The sequence below is a fragment of the Etheostoma cragini genome, chromosome 20 (assembly GCF_013103735.1).
Source record: "Etheostoma cragini isolate CJK2018 chromosome 20, CSU_Ecrag_1.0, whole genome shotgun sequence".
NCBI lineage: Eukaryota > Metazoa > Chordata > Actinopteri > Perciformes > Percidae > Etheostoma > Etheostoma cragini.
Genome location: NC_048426.1, coordinates 20567881 through 20587225, shown reverse-complemented (window position 1 = coordinate 20587225; position 19345 = coordinate 20567881). Strand labels below are relative to the sequence as shown.

The 19345-nt window shown below is 40.2% G+C and overlaps 1 protein-coding gene and 1 long non-coding RNA gene across 2 annotated transcripts in view; both read left to right on the top strand.

Moving 5' to 3' along the window:
• alk (ALK receptor tyrosine kinase) overlaps window positions 1–19345 on the top strand; it is a 305956-nt gene that overhangs the window by 88887 nt on the left and 197724 nt on the right. The gene's annotated exons all lie outside the window — the stretch shown is intronic.
• Window positions 1291–18186, top strand: LOC117935349. Its single transcript, XR_004654741.1, has 3 exons — window positions 1291–1506; window positions 3725–3729; window positions 18174–18186. It is a non-coding gene; the product is annotated as an uncharacterized LOC117935349 (long non-coding RNA).

Sequence of the window (19345 nt, the reverse complement as noted above, 5' to 3'; positions counted from 1 at the left end):
ATAAAGGTATTCAGCATAATAGCTTAAAAAAGACAATGTGCTTTCCCCTCTTCCTCTTTTGCCTTATACTGAAGTGCTGTGTTACCAATGTGAAAACTATTTGCATATAGCATGTTCAAAAAGCATCACCCTGCATAATTTAGCAAATAGACACACATGCTATACACCAAACACACTTATATAACTCTACATGTGAGGACTCATTTGTCATTTCTATAAAGTAAACTGTATTGATTTGTGAACGGTAAAACCGCAACTCTGTATTGCTTGAGCACTGGTAAAGTGTCCTCATCCTATTGATTTAACTTATAGGATGACACAGCCAGAATGCATACATTCACAAATGTAATTACTACCTCACAAATATCTCTGATTAGCAGTGAGGCTTACACTTCCTTACTTACACTAATACCACACTCTTGATTGATTAGGTGACTACCTAAAGATGTGTGCATGTACACGTGTCAGTAAAGTGACTAAAAAAGTAGGCCACATGTCGCCACATACCCTGGGGGACTGTAGGAGTGTGTCCTTAACTACTGGGGTGGGCAAAGTCAGCACACTGTTGGCAGATGGTGATTGGCTGTCTCTATCCTTCCCATTGTCCCAATCCACAGCTGACCTGAGGCGTTGTTTTAATCACTCTTATTATGGCACCATGGCGCAGCATGCTTCTCCACATGCGTTGCATGCTGCCCTCCACACCTCTCCTCCCCAAACTTGTTATCTTACATGCCCTTTCGGTCCTCTCTGTCTCTCACTTTCAGAGCCACACTTGCATGCACTTATCAACATTTACACACATGTTGTCTTCAGGAGAGGGGTATCCCTGCAGGCTGTCTGGAATATGCCACCAAACTCCCCTCTGGACCAAATGAATTATTGAAAGAAGGGCAAGTGAGAATGTCTGTGTGCTTAAACAGCTTACGCCAGCTGGGGATTTTTACTTGTAATGGAGATATTTTTATTTTAGTGGTTTGGTGCTTTTACATGGCACTATACAATGTAAAATATACTGATTTGTAATGTAAAATAAAAATGCCTAAAAGGGACATTTAACCACTGGAAAGTTGAATGTTTATTAAATTGGGTCATTTATGCAGTAAAAATGTGACTTTTTTTAGAGGTTCATGCCTTGTGGATAAAAAACAAGAACTCCCAGTAAGCACTTGCTTCACTTCTCTACAAGTCTACTCCCAACCCAGTCTACCGTTTACAGACACACTAGACAGTGAGACAGTCAAGTCAAATGAATTTTATTGTCATTGTCATTTCATTATTTATAAACAACATACAAAATAGGCTACATTTAGTGCACACACATGAAAGGTTCGATAAAGTTCAGCTAACGCATTAGCGGTAGCTTTAGCGCTTGGTGGGCTATAAACACTGAGTATAAACACAGCCGTGAATTTGCGTGAAATGTAGAATGGTCGGGATTAAACATTCACAAACTCTACCAGCAGTTAGCAGTAGTTAGGATAAAAGCACCCCATTTCTGCACCAGTCCATTGGTTAGTGACAGTCCCACTCCCTATGGGTGGGTTGAAAACATGCAGAACTAGCTGGCTTGTTGTCCACAGCCTCTTGGCAAAAATGCCTCCAATGGAGCTAAAAGAGGATTTTTGCGTCATCAGAGGCTTGTTTCCACTTACACAATACAGAGAAATCTAGTCTTGGGGACATGAGGGAGGGAAGCACAGTCATTTGATACAAAGCTTAATGCTAATCAGCTAAGTATCCCTTTAAATCAAACGATGCAGTGAGTAGCCTCATTAGGAGCCTGAACCTGTCAAGAAACAAGTCTTAAAATTCCTATTATGATGACATTGCACAAGTTGAATACTAGCATGTATCAATTCACAACCTGTACTGTAGCCTACATGTACACTTCTTCTCAGCATCAATACATTGGAGGTCACCTCATTTGTCAGAATATCCATTGTCATCATCTCCCAGGAACGATCATCAACTAATCCTGCATGTAAATCCTTAATGTGTCCACCGGCCAACCATGAATGTGTGGGTGTAAATGATAGCTGGATTAGACAGATTATACTCTGGCTGCGGAATTACCTTGTTGCGTTGACCGGGTGAAGACTGCAATGGGAGCTTTTCCTCACATTTCTCCCACTCTCTCAGTCTTTTCTTATTCCCTCACCATCTGATCATGACTGTACCTGTGAGCTTGGACTGCGTACAACAAGATGTAAGCGCAAATGACAGATTTCACAACGCAGTCTCTCCTTTTTGTTGAAGCTTTTATTCTGTCCTGTGTTCAAGGTGTCAGTTCTGCTGGAAAGGATTTCAGCTTTATATCAGCAAGACTCTGTAATGCCTACAAGTCTGTTACGCCTACCAGAGCTAATTATGGTTTGGACCAGAGGAGATTTCAGGCTAGTTCATATAAAACACCTAGAACATTGTTTCATGAGACTAGAGCTGAAATGAAACTCAACTTGAAAGAGAAATCAGGGAAAGTTCACTCTGGGATTAGAAGCAGTCACTTGTGTGACAACACTTGCTCAATATTTGAATACATTTGGTAAAAGCTTTGCCATACATTTGTAGAATGTTTTATACTATACATCAAAATAAGAATCTAATTCTTTTTTACAATTAAAATATAGAATTTAATGAAAAAAGACAGAGTTTACAGCCATGCCAGCGGCTCTGTGAAGCTGTACAGTTGGTTCACTATGTTCCGCTCAAAGCCAAAGAACAACAAGTTATTTTAGCATGGTTTGTTAACTTGTTTGCAGTTTTTCACATTACATGACCAATTTATTCCTGTAGCTCTGTTGTAGATGGTGCTAGATGAAAAGTCAGAAGATCAATCCATCGAGAGGAGAACAGAAATGTCTGAACCCAATTTCCTTGCATTCCATCCAACAGTTGTTGTAATATTTTACTAAAAACACAAAATGTCGCTAGAGTATATGTCAGGAAGACACCAACATAATTAGCCTTGATCCTCTGTGCACCATAATTGTTTGAACTACACCATTTCATGGCAATCAATTCAATAGTTAGTTGAGATATTAGATTCTGAACCAAAGTGGTGGAGCGAGAGACGTTGCCAATGATTGCCATCCTTAGGATGGGGCTAACGTTTTTTTTTTTAGGGGGTGTCTTTCCTCTGTTTTCTTCATTCACATCCTTCTAGCATTGGCCATAGTGCTGCTTGGGCCGGTGCCAAGAGTGACATTCCTGATGGAGGAGTCAGCTTTGCCCATTCATTTTCTGCATTTAGCAAACATGACACCTTCAAATGCCAAACCGCAAACAGAGGTAGTAAACATGCTCTATAGCAATGCATTTCATGGCCTTTCTTATACATTCTTGGGTATATTCCAACCCACAGCCACCATTATCTCTCCTTTTTGTACATTAATGTAAATATGTAAATGCTAATACTGACATACCAGTACTAGGATTTTTAGGATCTATTACTGTTATATACATATATAGGCAGCAAGCATATTGTTAAGCTGATAAGAAGTCAACAATCACATCCCACAAAGAGGCGTTTGAAGCGAGAAGCAATTCCTTGCTCACTGAGGGCAATCACCACAAAGAATGCAGATTAGATTCATGTTACTCCGCCCTCGTGCCTTCACAGAAGGTCTCCATGTTAGATCTGAGAGCTGCATTATTTGTGCTATACCTCCAGGATTTACCATTGTTTGACAAGGTATAAGTTCAAGGTTCAGGGCTATAAAAGACAGTGTGAGTGTTTGTAAGTGTGTGTAATGCAACAATGCCTTTCTGGTTCTTCTTTTTGGTTCTTGGGCTGCATCAACAGGCCTAATTGTTTACCACCTTTGTATCACATGTAGCTGCCTTATAGAAAAGCAATATGACAGTAAAAAACTTGCAGTCTCTACATGTTAGACATTCATGTCTGAGGTGAGAGCTTTCTGGAATGGTGGGATAGTGTGGCGGTAATTGGTACTGGACTTCTGGCTCACTAGCCCTCCTCCCACCACACCACCACAAACATCTACTCCACCCACCCAAGTCAGCTGAGTTGTAAAGAGGTCCTGAGAACACAGTGTGGCTGCAGATAAGGGAACACTGACAAATGAGTGTGAACTTGTTTTTCTAAGTTGAAAACAGAGAGCAAGGGGAGACAAAATCTCTGCTGACAAAAAAGGTTTGGAGGAGGCTATGGGAGCACTGACAAAGAAAAGAAAAGGAATTTAGGGTGCCCTGGCAGGGAGGGTGAGGAGAGTGACAAATGAGAGGATTTTAGAAAGGACAATAAATCTATTTGTATACTTTATGTGAAAATATGCTGCATGCCCACATAGCTATGCATGTGTAAATGCACGGACATAAACACAGGATGCAAGAGTCAGAAGGAGAACAATTTTCAGAAGACCCCTCCGGATGACAGTAAAGGAAATAGTGTAATGCTTTACCGACAGTGCTGCCACAACACAGAGGCAGGGCATGTTTGGGGCATTGCTGAATGGCACCAATCAGTGGATTTATTGCATTGTCCTATAGGCCATAGCACCGTAGGTTAAACGCTAAAAAATGTCAATGCAGACACCATGATTAGTAATGAAAGTAAAGGGATTAAAAATAAAATTCACCAAATTATGTTTAGTATTTGTGTTTTTATAACAAACCCCTTTGCAATAAATGTAAGCAGAGAATGCTGTAAATAAAAAAAGAAAGCGTGTTAAAGGGTAAAGCTAGTTAAATTCTACACTTCATATATAGTATATATTCAATTAAATCTCAAAAATGTAATGAAAATAGCTAAATCAACAATGAACTGTTTCTATGCAAACAGTTGCTTTATAACACATCTAGCAGTAAGCAACATCAGCTTCATTTTTTTTATTTTTCTGGCCACCAAGTGAATGTGAAAGTTCTGAAATCAACACAAGAAAAGGATTTGGACACAAGATGCCATTCTAACCACCTTAGGGTCGATAAAGAGAACCCTTCCCAAAGCACACCCCTGTGAAAAGAAAAAAAGAAATCAACTGATTGTCCTCCACCATCATTCACACTCCCATTCAACCACAGTCACATAATAAGATCTACTTTTGATTGACTTCTACACCATGCAGAGTAACGATTATCTTACATAATGCCTTTAAAACAAGAAATTCTGTCCTGTCTCAAAACCTTTATGATGGAACACCTGTCTTCCTTTCACCAACGTTATGCCAGGATCAGTCAAATTCAGCCAGATTTTATCCGACAGACATGTCACAGACAAACGTCAAAAGTCGAGCCTGATAAGGAGGGTTGGGACCGACAAACACGGGCCTTCACCTCTTGTAGTGTGACATAATCTAAGATAGTTCCCCGAAAACATGTTAAGCGAGAAATAGGCCATGCAGTTGCTGAATGAACTTGCGCGTGATCTTCATGACAGCACGAGATAATCGCTCTGGGGGCTGGTCGGTGTCATTCTTTTAGCGTTTTCTCTCTTCTGCCCAAGACACAGCAAAATATTTGGCAATATGTCTGTCTAGTCTGACATAGTGACTGTCATGAAAGTCAAAAAGAACTTGTGTAGTCTGATCCTGGCATAACATAACATGCATCGTGCTGCTCAAGAAAGACCTTGAGATAGATGTAAATATCTATATGAGACACATAGATGGATAAAATGACAGCAGGGTATTAAACACCTGTGATGGCAGGTGTGATTGGTTATTATGGCCTGTTGGTAGTCCATTGACATTGTCTGGAAAGTATGACAGTTTTTTTCTTGTGTCTGTTAGATGTATGCGGAGGATCATTACTGGATGAAAAAAATGTGTTCACAGATTTGATGATAGTAATTACCTGTGGCAGGAAGCCTTATTATCTCGCCCATAAACCTGGAAAAGAAGTTCCCTGGCACTGCAGTTTAGTTTCCTATTAACCCCTGTCCCCCTGATTGATAGGTATGGCAAGTGCCACTGGTCAAACTTCATCTGGTTTGCACATGATGCATTGCATACTGTATATTCTGTGTAATCTTCTCTTCTGTTGCAGGGGACAGAAATAGTTTAGGAATCATAACAAGCCTTGTCTAGGTACGGAGGTTGGTGTGAACGCAAAGGACAAAGAAGCTATTTAGTTATATTTTCTGTAGGTTTAAGGGGAGGCTTATATAATGGATTCAGAATGGTGTTGTTTCATTGTATAGTAAGTGGTAGTTTATGAGGCCAATACTAAGGTATATTCAGTGCAAAATGCAGGACAGCATTTAAAAAAATTAAAAAAATTACCAAGCAGACTTGGTAATTTTCACTCTTGGAATGATACTCTAGGACTTGTGCGATGTAGTGATTAAACGATATTTAAGCTGCAATGGACCAGATGCTTGAACAGGAGAGTGTGAGACACAATAGTCTCCCCCTGATTCTTGATGTGTATTCTCCACCAACAGGGAGAGTATGTCATAAACATTGTAAAAACATAAAAGTCAGAACTTTTTTCATTCCCATTGGAGACAATTAAACTACAAAACTATTCATGGGTGCCGTTGCTCTTGGCGATAATTAGGCAATATAGTACATGGCTGCTAGAGAGTTCTCATTCAAACAACCACTCAACAAACCGACTTTTTCGTAACCAGCAATTCATATTTAAGATCAGAATATACCCATTAAGACAAAATTATCACTTCACTGTAAATCATTTAAATACATCATTCAGTTAAATACTATTTAAATACAATATATCAGGGTTTGTCATAAAACAAACTAAAAACTGAATTCTTGGCTACTGGCTGACATGAATGTTCTCTTGAAAGTAGGACTGTTACAAAATCAGATTTTCACAACACAATTTGTGTATAAAATAATTTAATGATATCTGTCAAATTCCTTTTATGTCTGTTTATTAGGCGTTTAGTCTCCTTTTTAGCAAAATAATTTAAATATTCAAATATGAGTGTAGGGAGGTAGACAGAGGAGGCTTTTTTGGATGGATAGGAAAGCTGAAGACAGGAAAGTGGGAGAGAGAAAGGGAAGCCATGCAGCAAAGGGCCGCAGGTCAGACTCAAACCCAGCCCCCTGTGGTAAGGACTGAACCTCAGTACATGGGCCGCACGCTCCATGGGTGTATCATTAACATCATTATTTTTTTTTTTTTAAATATCACTATATTGACAATGAATCACAATATTCATTGTCAATACCAGTATATCATGACCACCCAACAGAAACTCCACTGTCTCCTGAGATGCAGAATTGGAGCGATAATAAAAACATTTGGCTGTAATTAATCCTTTATTAATGAGTTACAATTCTTTACTACTCGTCTTCGGTAGTTTAATGTACTTACATAAAGTTCATAATCGCGTTTGCACAGGGGAACAGTACGAGGCAGGGATGGAAATCTACTAATCTCTTGTTGACCCTTTGAGCAACCCATGTGACAAGCTTGTAAGTCTATTCATACAGTATAGTCACAAGTGTTATTAAATTATTCAACATTGCAGCATCATTGGTATTCGAAAAGCATTTTTACAGTGCAAAGAAGTAATCTACAACAGCACTAACTCTGCTGATGTCTTTACTGCTTGGTTGTCATTTTCATGAGTGAATTCATCCTGTTTACAGCGAGTTTATAAAGACTATGAATGACATTGGCAATTACTCATTCCCAGGACAGCTTACATCAAACACTGACAGTTTACACACATACATATAGAAACTAACAATTCAACTGAGACCTTAAAAGAGCTTTATGCAGTAAAACAAATGGATGTAGTTCCTGTTGGGATTCAGCTATTAGACAGGAGCAGTTCAGGTCCACAGTGGATTCTCAGCAGCACGTTTGAACTTGTCTTGTCGGTCTTTAATCTAATCTGTTTCCCTTTGGCCCAGTTTGTGGTTGTCAGTCCCAATTTTCAATAAAAAATAGAAGATAGCAAATTGCTATGGATAGTAGTTAAAAAGAAACAGAAGATCACAGTAAAATGGTCGACTTGTAAGCTAGGTATGACAAGCATGAAAAGAGGAATGGTGAGAAATTGAGTGGCCAAGACAAGTGCATTGGAGAGCAAAGGCTATGCTTTGAGACAGCCCATCATTTCTGTTACAGAGGTTGTGTTTTCTCTGCATAGTGATGACTGAAAACACAGCTGACACAGAACATTTTGGAAAAAAAGGAAGGATACTAATGTCAGGCTGACAGGTTTGACCCCAGTGTCTAAAAAAAATTAAATAAAAAAGGATGGGAAGAAGTCAGTGAAATAAGCTCTTTTTTTTCACATCGGAACAACAGCCTTTCTAAATGAACGAGTGTTGACGAGTGCTCCACTTTCATCCAATCAAATATCTCATATTTCAACACTGTAAAGCTGAATGTGACAAGAATATTTCTCCAGCTTAAAAAAACATGAAAGGAAAACATGACAGAAGCAACTTTGTTGTATTAAAAGATTTTCATTTTCTTGGGCAGCAGCTCCATAAAGACGTATAAGTGGTATTCTGCTTCCGTACAACAGTTTGGTCTTTTAAACCACTTCATGTGGTAGGCTACCACGGGCTGTAAACCGTCAGCAATTGCTGCCCCCGATTTGTTGAGTTATAATTAACGTCCTGGCTTTTTCCGCTCTCTGTGTCCATTACTGAAAATGGGCAAATGGCTTCCAAAGAAGTCTATGTAAAATGTTTTTTGGCCAGTCTACTTTATTTTTCATATATCCAGGGGAAATTGACTAGCTTTTAGCATGAGAGCAGGGGGAAGTAAACAGCCTCATTACAGATACCAGGAACAACCAATTATGGAAGGGTTAGGGTGTCGCCACCCCTGACATGTGTATCTGGCCCCAAATAGTAGTCTATAACAAGCCCCTCAACTTTTTTTCCGACAACTTCACTTATTTTGTTGCAGTGTCTCATTTAATTGCCAAATCCCCAAATTTCCACAACTCGCTTTTGATGTATTGAAACTGTCTTCAATCATTTTGAGTTTCAAAACAAGGATCAGAGTGGTAATTTGGGGATTTGTGCTGAAACAAAATTAGGAGTCTATCTTTAAAGCTGCACTAATCCATTTTTTACATATTAGCTATGATTCTAATGAGGGCCCTTTTTGAATGATCTAAGTGCACCGCGTGAAGCGCTTGGCGCAGGTGCGTTTAAGGAGTGTACGAAGCCGAACTGCTAGTTTTCACAGTGTGAAAAGGGTCTGTGCACGGGCGCCTTGTTCAAAAGGGTTGTACTTAGTGTCTTAATTATCCATGGGTGATGTTTGGGCGTAACATGCAGTATAACATTCAGAGTGTCATCTCCCATTCCCTTTTTAAGCCAGGCGCGTTTGTACCTTGGCACATTTCTATTTTGATGGAGGATTTGCTGCGGGAACTACATGGTGCCAGGTACACATAGGTAAATATTGGTTCAGCTTGTGCACTGCCATTATTCTGTGACTCTGTCTAAACATTTTGATCCACAGGGTCAAGCAGTCATTTGTCTTTTACCTCCAATTTTTGAGATTGACTGTAAATTATCTGAAAAACAGAAATTCCGTTCTTGACAGCATCCCCTCATTTGTTTTGCAGCAGGCAATTTGTCGTGAAGGCATGAAACAAAGCAGTATGAGTATGTGCAATTTACGCAAATTGCAGCAGCTGAAGTGATTAATTTTCTGGCATATATAACAGTATTCAGATGAATAACAACAGATTGTGTCATTTCTCCCCCATTGGGAGCAATACAGTAGAGGATAGAGTGACTCGCCGCTGACTGGTGCCACACTTATGGCCTCGCTTATGGTGTCTATGCAGAAACACAGCGGTGGGGGGAAGTGGGGCACGGTGGTGGCAGTAGTGCACAACGCTCGACTCAGCAGGCAGATTGGGGAGCAGCTGCTAAGAGCAATTTGTTAGACAAGTCGGATTGTTGAGCTCAGGCGAGAAGGGCAACGGGGCTGCTTTACCTACTCACTCTCACCAAGGATTTTGTCTCTGCTGCAGAGCCAGTGGATTCAAAAGGCAGTCAGATGGTGGCAGTTAGGGCCTGGCAAGGGGCAGGCAGCTGGGGATGTGGTGCAGCAGTATCACGGGTGCTGGACTGTGTTCTTTTCCCGCCAAGGGATACCCAATGCTGGTGCCAGGAGCAGGGGGAAGTCAGGGGGGCATGCTTCAGTAAACAGCCAGCTTGATTTAAATGCACAAAGGGAGGGGCGTTGTGTGTTGTCCTGGAGGATCTTTCTTCAAACAGAATCTGTGATTGTTTTAATGTGTCACTGGTGGGATAAATGTTCCCTCTCTCTTTTATTAGCACTGTTAGATGCTGGATAAGCATTTGGTGCTATAGAGTGCCTGAGCATCTGCCACGTCTGTGTTGCACTACAGAAGATAGCTGTTTTGTGAGCAGACATGTGGTTATGTAAAGTATCAGTTTAGCACATTGCTAAAGCTCTACATTTGCATGTTGTTTACTCTCAAGTTCTTGCTGATGGTAAGTAAACAGCCAGCTTGGAAAACACAAAACTCCTAGTTGTTCTTGTTTCCCTCCGTAACGGATTCAGAATATAAATCATGCACCCAAAACATTTTGAAGCAAATGTGGGTGATTAATTCCTTTTATTTTGTTCAATTCCAAAATGCAGAAAACATATTGCATTTCATTTGTCAGCAACTGCTGTGATCACACCCCTCCTTCCCACAGTCAAGAATTACTGCTTTGCCAGTGGCTTGTGTCAAAATATAGATAGATGACTAACGCTATTTAATTCAATAAGATTGATGCCCATTAGCTTCAAACCAATACACAACAAGCACAAGACAAGAAATATTGCTCATATTAGGGGAAAAAACTCATTACGCCACTGTACAGGTTTAGGATATCTGAATAACCGGATAGCTAGGGCTTGAATGCTAGCTTATGGTTAATGGAGCTTGGACATCCTCTTCTAAACATGATGATCTGAAAAAACAGTTGACTCTTTAAAACAGTTCCAGTTCACCTGCTCTCCATGCTTCACTATAACACACATGCCTGTGGAGACTTCCCAGTGAAAACATGACATGCACAGATTTTGGACATACAGTATATATGTTTACATGTATATATAAAAGCTAAAAGTTTTTGAGGAGTTTGATGGGGAATGGTTCGGTAAACGAGAAAAAGTGGGAGTCAGCATAGCGATTATGAATTAGTAGAATATTTTGAGTTTTCAGCATAAGTTGTGTACATTTAGACGGTTAGACTTTTGCGCAGAGCGTGATGAAAGGGGTTTCTTTCATTTGCCGTAATGTAATTTATTTCCATGATATAATCTCTCTGCAAGGCAGTCAGAGGAATAAAGCATCTTACAGTTCCTCATCAACTGCTTAGAAAAATGTGTGCTTTAGCCTTAGAGACCACTCTTTTGGAGGAATTGTGAAAATAGATCGAAGAAAGGTTTTGTGAAGAATCTGTTGAAAGTCTGCAGTGTTTACCAGGACTTAAAGCGATATTTTCTATTGTGTGAAGCCTGCTCACAGAAGTAATACATTTTCAGAAGTAGCTCCTTTTTTTAAAACATTTCCTTTTCCTTCTTAAAGTCCTTCCTATATGTTCAAATGAGGGGATGTTGATTTTTGATTTGCTTCAAAGACCATCCCGTGAGTCTGAAAGGATTCCTAAGAGACTCTTTGACTCCCAGGTCCAATGCTTTACCCTTTCCCATTCAAGGCAAGAGGTGGTTCAATGTTCCCACAGCGGTAATATGGCAACCATTTACTCTATGTCAGCCTGGTAATTGAAGCAGGTTAAAGGAAAGCACTTTTTCTGCAGCAGGGCATGTTGAGCCGGGTTATGACAGACAAGTGATTACACTTTGATGGTGTGCTTTTGGTTATGCACATGTGTGTTTGCCTCAGATGTACCAACATAAATACATAGTATGACTTTTTCAATTTGTCCCATTGTGCATGTGTTTTCAGTAGTTTTTGTGTTGACAAGCGTGTGTTGTTTGCACACCGTCACCCACCACGTCCCCACCCCGGGCCTGGTAACATTGCAGCTCGCCTCAAAGACGCCGCTTCCCTTTTTTCTCTTGAACCTCGCCGGCTCTTGGGCAGCGCTGGCAGCTGTCAGACACAGAGTGGCATGCAGCGAGGCATCAGACGTCCTGGCATTTGCCTTCTCTCTCTGTGACTGCAGCTGACTGACAATGGCTGCCAGCCTGACAGTCCCTTACCCATCATCCTCGTGGCCTGGGTTCCAAATGTTATCATTACTGCAAGGAGGGGTGTCATCATTCTCTTCCCTTGGAACATGGAAGCCCTCACAGCGAAAGTGGCAGCAGTGCAGTGGCATTCAGCGTTGTGTGAATGACAAGATATTATAGCGGATGTAGCGACAAGTCTTCATGCACACTAGAGGCTATAAAAGTGATTCATATGCTGTCTTCCTCTGTTTCCAGGACAAATGTAGAATTATATGGTTCAACCTTCGATGCCCTTTGTTTGGGGAAATGAGCTCATGCCTGTAGATGGATTTTGCCGAAAAAAATAAAAAAATAAAAAGAAAAGGAAGGCTGGAATACATAGGTGCAAGAGAAGAAGGGGGGAAATATTGAGCAGGAAAATCTTTAAAGGGAATTGCTTTCTCTCTGAGAGGCAGGATAACCAAGGCCAACCTTCATGCCAGCCAATCAGGAAATAATTCAGTTGTCGATATGGCCTTAATCACTATACTGGGGCCCGGGTTCTATTTATCTCCCTATGTCAACATTACAAATGAACTGCAGGAAATCTTACCATATAATTTAAAGGAAAGAGACAGAGGGGGTGCATAGTTGACTTAATGGTCAACAGTGACGGAACAATGAGGACAAATGAATGCTGAATGCTGGGAGAAGAGCTCAAAGTGATTACTTCGTGAATAAAGGAGATGTGGAAGGCGACCCACTGCCACAATAAAGCAGTTCAGTCAATGGTCTCTTTTTCTGGGACAGGCCCATACTAGATTAATGGCAAAGGGAAGGACAACAACTCAGATTATTATATCCCCTACACTGCATTTGTCTACTTTTTGTCTCTTGAGTGCGAGTAGCACAATAGACTAGCAATGTCCGTGATTACCTGCTTTCAATTGGCTCTCTTTCCCATTGTGCTGCAGCTGCGCTTCCCATGAGTCAAACACACACACACCCACAAACACACACACACACTCACAGGATTGCAGAGCTTCTTTTTTATTGTTGACTGCAACCAGGTGAAAATTGCCACCTGAGGAGAAGAGGTAATGTGGCACTTGATGGGGAGTGCTGTTCTGTGTTAAATTCATTGGCGTGGAAGGACTTTCTTTTTGGACACTTTACAGTATATGTTATGCTTCCATAGCATAGCATGTTTTTTAACTGTCCTCTCCATCACAGCACAGCCGGGAAGGCAGGGAAGTACCCTTGTCACTCTATAAGACGGTTTACATGGAGTGAAATATTGCTCTTTTACCTTGCTTACACATGGATAAATGTACAAGAATGCATGCACATGCCCAGATACTTCAACACTCGCTGACATTGACTGACATTCACACACTTCTTTCTTACTCTTACCCATGCACACACTTATATTCGTTCAGGCTGTTTGCTATGAGCAGAGAGAGAGGAAAAGATGAAAAACGAGCCAAATAATGTCAGACCGAAGGCAGCACCTATCAAACGCATCAATGGGCCCAAGGTGTGCAAGGACAGGGTGGAGGTTTTATGACTGCTGCTGAACATAAATAGTAGATGGATGACTGTGGTGGAAGGATCTCTGCCGGGTAAAGAAACTGCATTTTGCACAAATTAAATGTGAATGCTCCAAAGCCAAAATCAAGTTATTTAAAGCAGTATCCATCTGTAAACATGCTCTACACAAACCAGACATCATGTACCCACATTGCTGGATTAACCTGCTAGGGTGCCCCGTGGCAGAAATGAGCTTCGGGGTCTCCACACACACACACACACACACACTAATCGTACTATCTGTGCACAGTGTACAGTGTTTTTTGCTGGAATACTATGTGCTTGTTGGATTTAACACATTTTTCAGGATAAAAATATGTAAAATTTTAACAAATTTAAGGGATTTTGACACAGGAACTAGAGCTCATCATGGCCCATGTGCATCACTAAAAAAAGCAAAAGAGAGACCCAATCTGAAAGGGAATCTAGTCAGCCCTAATCTGAATATACAAAAAAGATAATTAGACCCAATTCACTAAACTGTCAACCAAAACAGACCCAAGTACAGAGAGAACACCATCACCTGCTGCAGCACAATGATCTATCAAAAGCAGGAATATGGTAACAATATCCTCAGAATAATACGTTTTCTTCCTTCAAAGACAAATTTATAGAAATGATTACAAGCCCTAATCTTTTCTCCTTTACCAACAACACAAATGTGATCCGCTTCTAAAACATGGTTCACTGAACAGTGAAGAAATTGAGTCCTTTTGACTTTTTCTTTGCTTTTTCAAAGTGAATAATTATTGCCACTCTAGCAAGAATATTTCAACCTTAATTTGTTTTAACTATTTTCTCAAATCAACTTGTTCATCTTTCCAATGCAGCAACCCAACATATTTCCGTTTCTTTTACCATATATGTTTGTAACCCACTTTGAACAAGTTATTGTAAATGTATTAATTTTTATAAATAATTAATTGTAATAACGTAATAAATGCAATCAATTTGAAAATTCTGAATTCAGAACTTATCTAATTACTATTGGCACAAATATCTTCAGAAGTTTGAGTATTTTGCCAACCAAATTGTCCAACTCGATGCTTGTTTGATAGATAAATCAGTTGCAACACAAATGCTGATCACATATTAATGTATCCATCATAACAGTCCTCTAACCATTCTGAATAATAAATACTCTTTTTTTTTTTTTGAAGGCAGTACCTGTATTCCTTTACTTACTTACTTACTTACTTACTTACTTACTTACTAACTTACTTACTACTACTAGCTGAGAATTTGGTATTTAAGTTGGTTGGTAAGCCAGCCTCTTCTGTACATAGATAAATGTGCATATCTGAATGTATAATAAAACACTGACTAATCAGTATATTCATTGTTCAGTGAACAAAATACTCCACTGTGGACATAGAATAAGAATATTTTAAGTGGGTTATCTGTGGTCAAGTTTGGTTAAATGGAGATGTTTTTTTTATGGTCACATTATCCTAAACCAGCATTCTAGTTTTTGGCCTTGATATTATTCACGTCAGCAGTTAGTTGTGTCCAACAGGGGGAGCTGCTGCTCATCCTCAGCCTGTCTGACTCATTGGGGCCATATTTCACACACACACACACACACACACACACACACACACACACAATACACGCACCTACACTCTACTGTTTGGCATCAATTCTTACAGATATTGATCTGTACAGGCCATACCCTTGGACAAGGTGATTTTACACTTATCTCCCCCCACTTCTCCAACTCCCCAAAGCCCAGTGTCGCATTCACTGCAGAGGTGAAGAGGAATCCCACTGGATTTGTCACTGACTGCTTGTCAGTAATGCTGTTGCCAGTGTGTGATTGATGTATTAGGTCACTTGTGCATTTGCATACACATGGAAGACACACGTATACAGGCTACTCCCTCTATGTCTCTTTCTCTCTCTCTCTCTCTCTCTCTCTCACACTTACACTCTCACACACTCTCTCTCTCTCTCACAAGTACACACACACACACACACATAGACACTTACAATCATGGGCAATTTTCCTGTGAAAAGAATCACCATCTTGGCTCATGTGAAGATATTGATCAAAGGATCCCTGTGAGGCTTTCTCATCTTTTCATTCACAAAATCCTTTTTGTGAACCTCAAGGGTGACGGCTCACATCCCTGTGTAAGTGGAGATATTTTATTAAAAGTTAAGTTAACCCTTTTCCATATTAACAGCTCAATATCTACATGAGGGATAAAAAACAGACACAGTCTAGATCAAACATACAGCCCCTTCATAGCCCCTCCCTAACCACTATATTGTTTTATTTCACCAAAGTGTCATTATGACAACTTTTGAACCTCAAAAAAGGAAGGAAAAAATAGAATTTGTTTTTATCACATCATACAATTATGCCATACTATAGATGTAATATTATATTTGATACATATTATAATATCACACCTAAATTATTCTGACATTTAGTCTGAAAGGTTTCTGGAGCGCTGCTGTATCATCCACCAATTATCATGTCGAGAAACACTACAGAAAGACTGGGGATTAAATGCACAAGACTGTCTGATGTACAAGCTGGCAAGAGCAGGAAGTGTGAAGTTATAAATAAGGATCCAGGAAGCTAATATGCTGACTCGTTTGATAATCCGTGCCTGTATGAATGCAACAAATAAATCATCAAACAACTCTGGGGAACTTCCAAAAGTTCAGTTATCAAATGCTTTATTTCCTGCCTTCTGGTGAGTTTTCGTTTGAAATAACATACTGTACATGATCTGGCTCTTCTAATGACACGTAAACAGGGCTAGACTGGGACAGAAAACTGAAGACTTCCCTGTCGTTTTTGGCCCGGACCGGCCCACCACAACCCGTAAGACACCACCCACCAGTACAGCTTCCTATGCTATAGCTACAAAAACAATGACAAATAGCTTATGCTGCACTGCATCTGACATTGACTGAGTAAACACCAGCAATAATTGATGGTCTCACTTTAGGAGTTTGTCATCTTGTCATCATCGCCATTACTTAAAGTAATCATGGATAGTTTACCTGTTTGAGTGCGTGACCCATGTACAAAGGCTCCTTGCCACAGCTGCACGTCATTCTCCCTCTCTCTCCCGTCTCAAACTGTCATATCGCATAAAGGCCTAAAATTCCCAAAAAAAGAATCTTAAAAAATATATATATATATATTATTATCATTGTCATCATGACATGCCCAGTCCCATGCCTGCTCCCCTGCCTGGCAGTGGCCATGGCCAGCCAGCTCTCCTCCTTTAAGTTCTACCTGTTGCTACACAAGGCCGGATACTGTAGATGTTGAAGCTATTTCAGCCCTTGCAACAAACGTGTAATTTTTTGCACGTAGGATATTATCCATTTCTAGATTATTATTATTTTTGGTGCTGTAAGTTACTGCAAGTTTTAGCCTCACTCCACTCTCTCCCTCTCCCCGTCCTCCACATTGTGCCATCATCGGCTACAGGTGTGAGAAGGTCCTGCAACAAACATAGCCGGATGTTTTACACATTTGTGAGTGTCTGCCTTAAGGGCCCACAATTTCTCTGTGCCTCCTTTATGTTTTGTCTTATCTATTCTGGCACTCTTTTCCCAGATGTCCTGTTGGATGAAGGCACTAAGCCAGAAGGGAAAAGGGTTTAAATATGTGATGGCCCAGCCGGCCAGTGTAAGAAAGCAAAAAAGGCAGAAAGGAATTGGCTGATCTACTTGTTTTATAGGCCCGTTAGACAGGCTAGTTCAGCCCTGCCTGTAAAGTAAGTATAATAACAAGTAGATCTGACTGATGGAGAAAGAAGGGATTTTATTACAGTATTGCACATGCATGCTGATAGATGTTATTAAAGTCATGTATGAATCTCTTTTTTTTTTAATAGTGAGACACAGCAGGGCTAGTATAGGGCCCGGAGTTTACTCTTTACTATTTTTTTATTTGCAAATCGTTGGCAAAATTTGAAATTTGTTACAAAATTCCCGAGAAATCAAGTCAACTACATAATCAAGACAGCGTCAGTCCTTCAGTCGAATCTACCCTGAAATTGGATTAAACAAAAATGTTCAGCCCTGGTGATGCTGGATTACAGCCTCAGCCTCAACAGTAGCAGCCTCCAGGTGCAGTAATTTGTGTGATGTTGATGATGGAGTTGTTAAAGGGGGACATGAGGGTGGTGTAGATTGCTTTGAGTGGGGTCAGCCTGATGGTAATGACACTGGGACACTCTAAATCTGGAGGGTGACAAGTGGAGAGAGTAAAGAGGCAAACATTGGAAATTATTGACTTCTGCACGGGTGATGATGTATTGTGCGTGTGAGATGAGTGGCTGTTTTGGTGTATGTGTGCAAATATATACAGATAGAGAAAGAGAGCTTGCATGATGACAGATGGAGGCAAGGTAATTGTGTTTCATCCTGCCTAGTCTCGTCGCTGATGAGTTACTACACACAGCGCCTAACCAGCGGGTGAGTGGAGGGAACCACAGGAATTAGAGAAGTAGCAGGATACCATTTAAACATCACAGTGTGCCTGAAAAAGACTGTGTGGTTTAAGCCTCCTGTTGTTTTTGTGGCCTCTTAGCTCTCATTTTGCCATTTTCTGGGCACAGCGTGAGTTGTTCCTTTGTGTATGCAAATGCATGTTTTTCATCGACAGTAGGGTAATTGCTACATATGGGACAGGGTGCAACGCAGCCTGATCCCTGTTTAAGCTTATGCTTGGATAGTTGGTTTTAGTGTAAACTCAACATTCAGTTCCCTCTATGTCCAATAAAAGTCAGATTGGTTTTGTTATGCCAATACATTTGCTATTGCTGGTAATTCTGTTATTGTTATTGGTAGCTGAATATCTTCTCCTCTTTCTTTCTTTCTTTTTTTTTAATCTGGAGGTGTCAGGATTCTCTTCAAAGGAAAAATGTTCCTTAGATGGATCATGACACTAATGGGGGACTTTGCTCAGGGGCAGCCTCACCCTGCCAGCCATGAAAGTCCCTTCATTTTAGATGCATATTCAGTCTGTGTTTATGTGACATGGTGCAGTAGGACTGATCAATAACAGGGAGGTTACACACACACACACACACACACACACACACACACAAAATATTGTACTTACACTACGCACATAACTCCAAGAGGTCTTGGGGTAGGTAATGGGATTATGGATCAATACAGAAGTGTAAAGACTGAAATAACCCTCTGATCTGACAAAGAGAGTATTTCCTAGAATGTCATATTTGCTGGAAGGTGTGACATAACTGCATTGTTGTACATGCCATTCTGGTTTTCATTTAATGTCCATGCAGACAGATAATGTATTTGTAGAGCAACAAAAAGCAACTAATGTTGACTAAAGTTCTTCCAAGAGAAATGTATTACAATTATGAAAAATTATATGTAAAGCAACGAATGTTGACCAAAGATCTTTACAGAGAAATTCAAAATATAGCCTCATTAGATCATTTAAATAGATATAAAAGTAAATGTAGTAAAAGAAAAAAAATTATATTTAATATAATACAATTTGAGGATTCCCAAACCGTATTTGATTTTAATAGCTTGTTGATTTCGTATCGTTTCGTTGAGCTCGTATCATGGTTGATGTAACCAGGGCAACGCTATCCGGCACGTGACCCAAATTCCTCAGCCCCTTGCGCGCGAGCTTCAGGTC